The following is an 8,000-nucleotide window of genomic DNA, read 5'->3' as shown; positions in this document are numbered from 1 at the left end:
TGATGATCGGGTGTGATAAGCTCTACGTCCATCTACAACGGGTGCAAGCCAGTTTTGCACACGCAGAATACTCAGGTTAAACTTGACGAGCCTAGCATATGCAGATATGGCCTCGGAACACTGAGACTGAAAGGTCGAGCGTGAATCATATAGTAGATATGATCAACATAGTGATGTTCACCATTGAAAACTACTCCATTTCACGTGATGATCGGTTATGGTTTAGTTGATTTGGATCACGTGATCACTTAGAAGATTAGAGGGATGTCTTTCTAAGTGGGAGTTCTTAAGTAATATGATTAATTGAACATTAATTTATCATGAATTTAGTCCTGGTAGTATTAGCATATCTATGTTGTAGATTAATAGCTCGCGATGTTGCTCCCCGTTTAATTTTTTATATATTCCTTGAGGAAACTATGTTGAAAAATGTTAGTAGCAACGATGCGGATTGGATCCGTGATCTGAGGATTAACCTTATTGCTGCACAGAAGTATTATGTCCTTGATGCACCGCTAGATGATAGACCTATTGCAGGAGCAGATGCAGATGTTATGAACATTTGACAAAAGCTCGGTATGATGACTACTTGATAGTTTCGTGCACCATGCTTTACAGCTTAGAACTGGGACTTCAAAAATGTTTTGAACGCCACAGAGCATATAAGATGTTCTAAGAGTTGAAATTGGTATTTCATACTCATGCCCGTGTCGAGAGGTATGAGACCTCTGATAGTACTTTGCCTACAAGATGGAGGAGAATTGCTCAGCTAGTGAGCATGTGCTCAGAATGTCTGAGTACTACAATCACTTGAATCAAGTGGGAGTTAATCTTCCAGATAAGATAGTGATTGACAGAGTTCTCTAGTCACTATCATCAAGTTTCTAGAACTTCGTGATGAACTATAATATGCAAGGGATAACGGAAACGATTCCCAAGCTCTTCGTGATGCTGAAATCGATGAAGGTAGAAATCAAGAAAAGCATCAAGTGTTGATGGTTAACAAGACCACTAGTTTCAAGAAAAGGGCAAAGGGAAGAAGGGGAACTTCAAGAAGAACGGCAAGCAAGTTGCTGCTCAAGTGAAGAAGCCCAAGTCTGGACCTAAGCCTGAGACTAAGTGCTTCTACTGCAAAGTAACTGGTCACTGGAAGCGGAACTACCCCAAGTAATTGGCAGATAAGAAGGATGGCAAAGTGAACATAGTTATATTTGATATACATGTTATTGATGTGTACTTTACTAGTGTTTGTAGCAACCCCTCAGTATTTGATACTAGTTCAGTTGCTAAGAATAGTAACTCGAAACAGGAGTTGCAGAATGAACAGAGACTAGTTAAGGGTGAAGTGACGATGTGTGTTGGAAGTGGTTCCAAGATTGATATGATCATCATCGCACACTCCCTATACTTTCGGGATTAGTGTTGAACCTAAATAAGTGTTATTTGGTGTTTGCGTTGAGCATGAATATGATTTGATCATGTTTATTGCAATACGGTTATTCATTTAAGTAAGAAAATAAATTGTTGTTCTGTTTACATGAATAAAACCTTCTATGGTCATACACCCAATGAAAATGGTTTGTTGGATCTCGATTGTGGTGATACACATTCTCATAATATTGAAGCCAAAAGATGCAAAGTTAATAATGATAGTGCAACTTATTTGTGGCACTGGCGTTTAGATCATATTGGTATAAAGCGCATGAAGAAAATCCATGCTGATGGGCTTTTGGAATCACTTGATTATGAATCAGTTGATGCTTGCGAACCGTGCCTCATGGCAAGATGACTAAGACTCCATTCTTCGGAACAATGGAGCAAGCAACTGACTTATTGGAAATAATACATACTGATGTATGCAGTCCGATGAATGTTGAGGCTCGCGGCGGGTATCGTTATTTTCTAACCTTCACAGATGATTTGAGCAGATATGGGTATATCTACTTGATGAAACATAAGTCTGAAACATTTGAAAAGTTCAAAAACTTCAGAGTGAAGTGGAAAATCATCGTGACAAGAAAATAAAGTTTCTACGATCTGATCGCAGAGACAAATATTTGAGTTACGAGTTTGGTCTTCAATTAAAACAATGTGGAATAGTTTTACAAAATCGTGCCACCTGGAACACCACAGCATAATGGTGTGTTCGAACGTCATAACCATACTATTATTGGATATAGTGCAATCTATGATGTTTCTTACCGATTAACCACTATAGTTTTGAGGTTATGCATTAGAGACAACTACATTCACCTTAAAAAGGGCACCATCTAAATCCGTTGAGACGACACCGTATGAACTATGGTTTAGCAAGAAACCTAAGCTGTCGTTTCTTAAAGTTTGGGGTTGCAATGCTTATGTGAAAAAGTTTCATCTTGATAAGCTCAAACCCAAGTCGGAGAAGTGCATCTTCATAGGATACCCAAAAGTAACTGTTGGGTACACCTTCTATCACAGATCCAAAGGCAAGATATTTGTTGCTGAGAATGGATCCTTTCTAGAGATGGAGTTTCTCTCGAAAGAAGTGAGTGGGAGAAAAGTAGAACTTGATGAGGTAACTGTACCTGCTCCCTTATTGGAAAGTAGTTCATCACAGAAATCTGTTTCTGTGACTCCTACACCAATTAGTGAGGAAGCTAATGATGATGATCATGTAACTTCAAATCAAGTTACTACCGAACCTCGTAAGGTCAACCAGAGTGAGATCCGCACCAAAGTGGTACGGTAATCCTGTTCTGGAGATCATGTTAATTGACCATGACGAACCTACGAACTATGAGGAAGCGATGATGAGCCCAGATTCCGCGAAATGGCTTGAGGCCATGAAATCTGAGATGGGATCCATGTATGAGAACAAAGTGTGGACTTTGGTTGACTTGCCCATTGATCGGCAAGCCATAGAAAATAAATGGATCTTCAAGAGGAAGACGGACACTGATAGTAGTGTTACTATCTACAAAGCTAGACTTGTCGAAAAAGGTTTTTGACAAAGTTCAAGGTGTTGACTATGATGAGATTTTCTCACTCGTAGCGATGCTTAAGTCTGTCTGAATCATGTTAGCAAATTGCCGCATTTTATGAAATCTGGCAAATGGATAAACAAAACTGCATTCCTTAAAGGATTTATTAAAGAAAGAGTTGTATATGATGCAACCAGAAGGTTTTGTCAATCCTAAAGGTGCTAACGAAATATGCAAGCTCCAGCGATCCATCTATGGACTGGTGCAAGCATCTCGGAGTTGGAATATACGCTTTGATAAGTTGATCAAAGCATATAGTTTTATACAGACTTGCGGTGAAGCCTGTATTTACAAGAAAGTGAGTGGGAGCACTACAGCATTTCTGATAAGTATATGTGAATGACATATTGTTGATCGGAAAGAATGTAGAATTATTCTGCAAAGCATAAAGGAGTGTTTGAAAAGGAGTTTTTCAAAGAAAGACCTCGGTGAAGCTGCTTACATATTGAGCGTCAAGATCTATAGAGATAGATCAAGACGCTTGATAAGTTTTTTCAATGAGTACATACCTTGACAAGATTTTGAAGTAGCTCAAAATGGAACAGCCAAAGAAAGAGCTCTTGCCTGCGTTACAAGGTGTGAAATTGAGTAAGACTCAAAGCCCGACCACGGCAGAAGATAGAAAGAGAATGAAAGTCATTCCCTATGCCTCAGCCATAGGTTCTATAAAGTATGCCATGTTGTGTACCAGATCTATTGTATACCCTACACTGTTTTTTGGCAAGGGAGTACAATAGTGATCTAGGAGTAGATCACTGGACAGCGGTCAAAATTATCCTTAGAGGACTAAGGAAATATTTCTCGATTATGGAGGTGATAAAAGAGTTCGTTGTAAAGAGTTACGTCGATGCAAGCTTTGACACCGATCTGGATGACTCTAAGTCTTGATCTAGATACATATTGAAAGTGGGAGCTATTAGCTAGGGTAGCTCCGTGCAGAGCTTTGTAGACATAGAACTTTGCAAAATACTTACGGATCTGAATGTGACAGACTCGTTGACTAAAATTATCTCACAAGCAAAACATGATCACACCTTAGTACTATTTGGGTGTTAATCACATAACGATGTGAACTAGATTACTGACTCTAGTAAACCCTTTGGGTTTTTGTCACATGTCGATGTGAACTATGGGTGTTAACCACATAAATATGTGAACTATTGATGTTAAATCACATGGCGATGTGATCTAGATTATTGACTCTAGTGCAAGTGGGAGACTGAAGGAAATATGCCCTAGAGGCAATAATAAAGTTATTATTTATTTCCTTATATCATGATAAATGTTTATTATTCATGCTAGAATTGTATTAGCCGGAAACATGATACATGTGTGAATACATAGACAAACTGAGTGTCACTAGTATGCCTCTACTTGACTAGCTCGTTGATCAAAGATGATTATGTTTCCTAGCCATAGACAAAGAGTTGTCATTTGATTAATGGGATCACATCATTAGGAGAATGATGTGATTGACTTGACCCATTCCGTTAGCTTAGCACTTGATTGTTTAGTTTGTTGCTATTGCTTTCTTCATGACTTATACATGTTCCTATGACTATGAGATTATGCAACTCCCGTTTACCGGAGGAACACTTTGTGTGCCACCAAACGTCACAACGTAACTGGGTGATTATAAAGGTGCTCTACAGGTGTCTTCGAAGGTACTTGTTGGGTTGGCGTATTTCGAGATTAGGATTTGTCACTCCGATTGTCGGAGAGGTATCTCTGGGCCCTCTCGGTAATACACATCACTCAAGCCTTGCAAGCATTGCAACTAATAAGTTAGTTGCGGGATGATGTATTACGAAACGAGTAAAGAGACTTGCCGGTAACGAGATTGAACTAGGTATTGACATACCGACGATCGAATCTCGGGCAAGTAACATACCGATGACAAAGGGAAAAACGTATGTTGTTATGCGGTCTGACCGATAAATATCTTCGTAGAATATGTAGGAGCTAATATGAGCATCCAAGTTCCGCTATTGGTTATTGATCAAAGACGTGTCTCGGTCATGTCTACATAGTTCTCGAACCCGTAGGGTCCACACGCTTAAAGTTCAGTGACGATCGTAATTAGGGTTTTTGTGTTTTGATGTACCAAAGGTTTTTCGGAGTCCCGGATGTGATCACGGACATGACGAGGAGTCTCGAAATGGTCGACACATAAATATTGATATATTGGAAGCCTATATTTGGGTATCGGAATCATTCCGGGTGAAATCGGGATTTTACCGGAGTACCGGGGGGTTACCGGAACCCCCCCCCCCGGGGGGGGTTAATGGGCCTACATGGGCCCTAAGGAAGAAGAGGAGGGCCGGCCAGGGTAGGCCGCGCGCCCCCTCCCCCCTAGTCCGAATAGGACAAGGAAGGGGGGCGGCGCCCCCCTTTCCTCTTTTCCCCTTCCCCTTTCCTTCTCCAATAAGGCAAGAGGGGGGAGTCCTACTCCCGGGAGGAGTAGGACTCCTCCAGGCGCACCCCTAGGGGCCGGCCGCACCTCCCCCCTCCCTCCTTTATATACGGGGGAAGGGGGCACCCCATGACACACAAGTTGATCTTCGTGATCGTTCCTTAGCCGTGTGCGGTGCCCCCTTCCACCATATTCCACCTCGGTCATATCGTAGTGGTGCTTAGGTGAAGCCCTGCGTCGGTAGAACATCATCATCGTTATCACGCCGTCGTGCTGACGAAACTCTCCCTCAACACTCGGCTGGATCGGAGCTCGAGGGACGTCACCGAGTTGAATGTGTGCAGAACTCGGAGGTGACGTACGTTCGGTACTTGGATTGGTCAGACCGGGAAGACGTACGACTACTTCCTCTATGTTGTGTCAACGCTTCCGTTGCCGGTCTACGAGGGTACGTAGACAACACTCTCCCCTCTTGTTGCTATACATCACCATCATCTTGTGTGTGTAGGAATTTTTTTTGAAATTACTACGTTCCCCAACATAAATAGCATGGTAATTTGCTTAAATAATCCTTATATGCTAGGTATACAAGATTAATAATAAAATTCTCTTCTGAGTGTGTTGAATACTATGAGAAGTTTGAAACTTGATAATTGTTTTGAGATATGGAGATGGTGATATTAGAGTTATGCTAGTTGAGTAGTTGTGAATTTGAGAAATACTTGTGTTAAAGTTTGTGATTCCCGTAGCATGCACGTATGGTGAACCGTTATGTGATGAAGTCGGAGCATGATTTATTTATTGATTGTCTTCCTTATGAGTGGCGGTCGGGGACGAGCGATGGTATTTTCCTACCAATCTATCCCCCTAGGAGCATGCACGTAATACTTTGCTTTGATAACTTGTAGATTTTTACAATAAGTATATGAGTTCTTTATGACTAATGTTGAGTCCATGGATTATACACACTCTCACCCTTCCACCATTGCTAGCCTCTCTAACACCGCGCACCTTTCGCCGGTATCATACACCCACCATATACCTTCCTCAAAACAGCCACCATACCTACCTATCATGGCATTTCCATAGCCATTCCGAGATATATTGCCATGCAACTTTCCACCGTTCCGTTTACTATGACACGCTCCATCATTGACATATTGTTTTGCATGATCATGTAGTTGACATCGTATTTGTAGCGAAGCCACCATTCATAATTCTGTTATACATGTCACTCATGAGTCATTGCATATCCCGGTACACCGCCAGAGGCATTCACATAGAGTCATATTTTGTTCTAAGTATCGAGTTGTAATTCTTGAGTTGTAAGAAAATAAAAGTGTGATGATCATCATTATTAGAGCATTGTCCCAAGTGAGGAAAGGATGATGGAGACTATGATTCCCCCACAAGTCGGGATGAGACTCCGGACGAAAAAAAGGCCATAAAAAAGAGAGAAAATGCCCAAATAAAAAATGAGAGAAAAAGAGAGAAGGGACAATGCTACTATCCTTTTACCACACTTGTGCTTCAAAGTAGCACCAGGATCTTCATAGTAGAGAGTCTCCTTTGTTATCACTTTCATATACTAGTGGGAAATTTTCATTATAGAACTTGGCTCGTATATTCCAATGATGGGCTTCCTCAAAATGCCCTAGGTCTTCGTGAGCAAGCAAGTTGGATGCACACCCACTTAGTTTCTTTTTGAGCTTTCATATACTTATAGCTCTAGTGCATCCGTTGCATGGCAATCCCTACTCACTCACATTGATATCTATTGATGGGCATCTCCATAGCCCATTGATACGCCTAGTTGATGTGAGACTATCTTCTCCTTTTTGTCTCCTCCACAACCACCATTCTATTCCACCTAAAGTGCTATGTCCCTGGCTCACGCTCATGTATTGCGTGAAGATTGAAAAAGTTTTGAGAATGTCAAAAGTATGAAACAATTGCTTGGCTTGTCATCGGGGTTGTGCATGATTTAAATACTTTGTGTGGTGAAGATAGAGCATAGCCATAGTATATGATTTTGTAGGGATAACTTTCTTTGGCCATGTTATTTTGAAGAGACATAATTGCTTAGTTAGTATGCTTAAAGTATTATTATTTCTATGTCAATATTGAACTTTTGTCTTGAATCTTTCAGATCTGAATATTTATCCCACAATTCAAAAGAATTACATTGAAAATATGCCAAGTAGCACTCTACATCAAAAATTCTATTTTTATCATTTACCTACTCGAGGACGAGCAGGAATTAAGCTTGGGGATGCTTGATACGTCTCCAACGTATCTATAATTTTTGATTGCTCCATGCTATATTATCTACTATTTTGGACATTATTGGGCTTTATTATCCACTTTTATATTATTTTGGGGACTAACTTATTAACCGGAGGCCCAGCCCAGAATTGTTGTTTTTTTGCCTATTTTAGGGTTTCGAAGAAAAGGAATATCAAATGGAGTCCAAACGGAATGAAACCTTCGGGAACGTGATTTTCTCACCGAACATGATCCAGGAGACTTGAACCCTACGTCAAGCAACCAACAGGGAGGCCACGAGG

This window comes from Triticum dicoccoides, chromosome 1A, assembly GCF_002162155.2.
Source record: "Triticum dicoccoides isolate Atlit2015 ecotype Zavitan chromosome 1A, WEW_v2.0, whole genome shotgun sequence".
Taxonomy (NCBI): Eukaryota; Viridiplantae; Streptophyta; class Magnoliopsida; order Poales; family Poaceae; genus Triticum; species Triticum dicoccoides.
The sequence above is the reverse complement of the archived record's forward strand: the minus strand, read 5'-3'. Positions refer to the sequence as shown.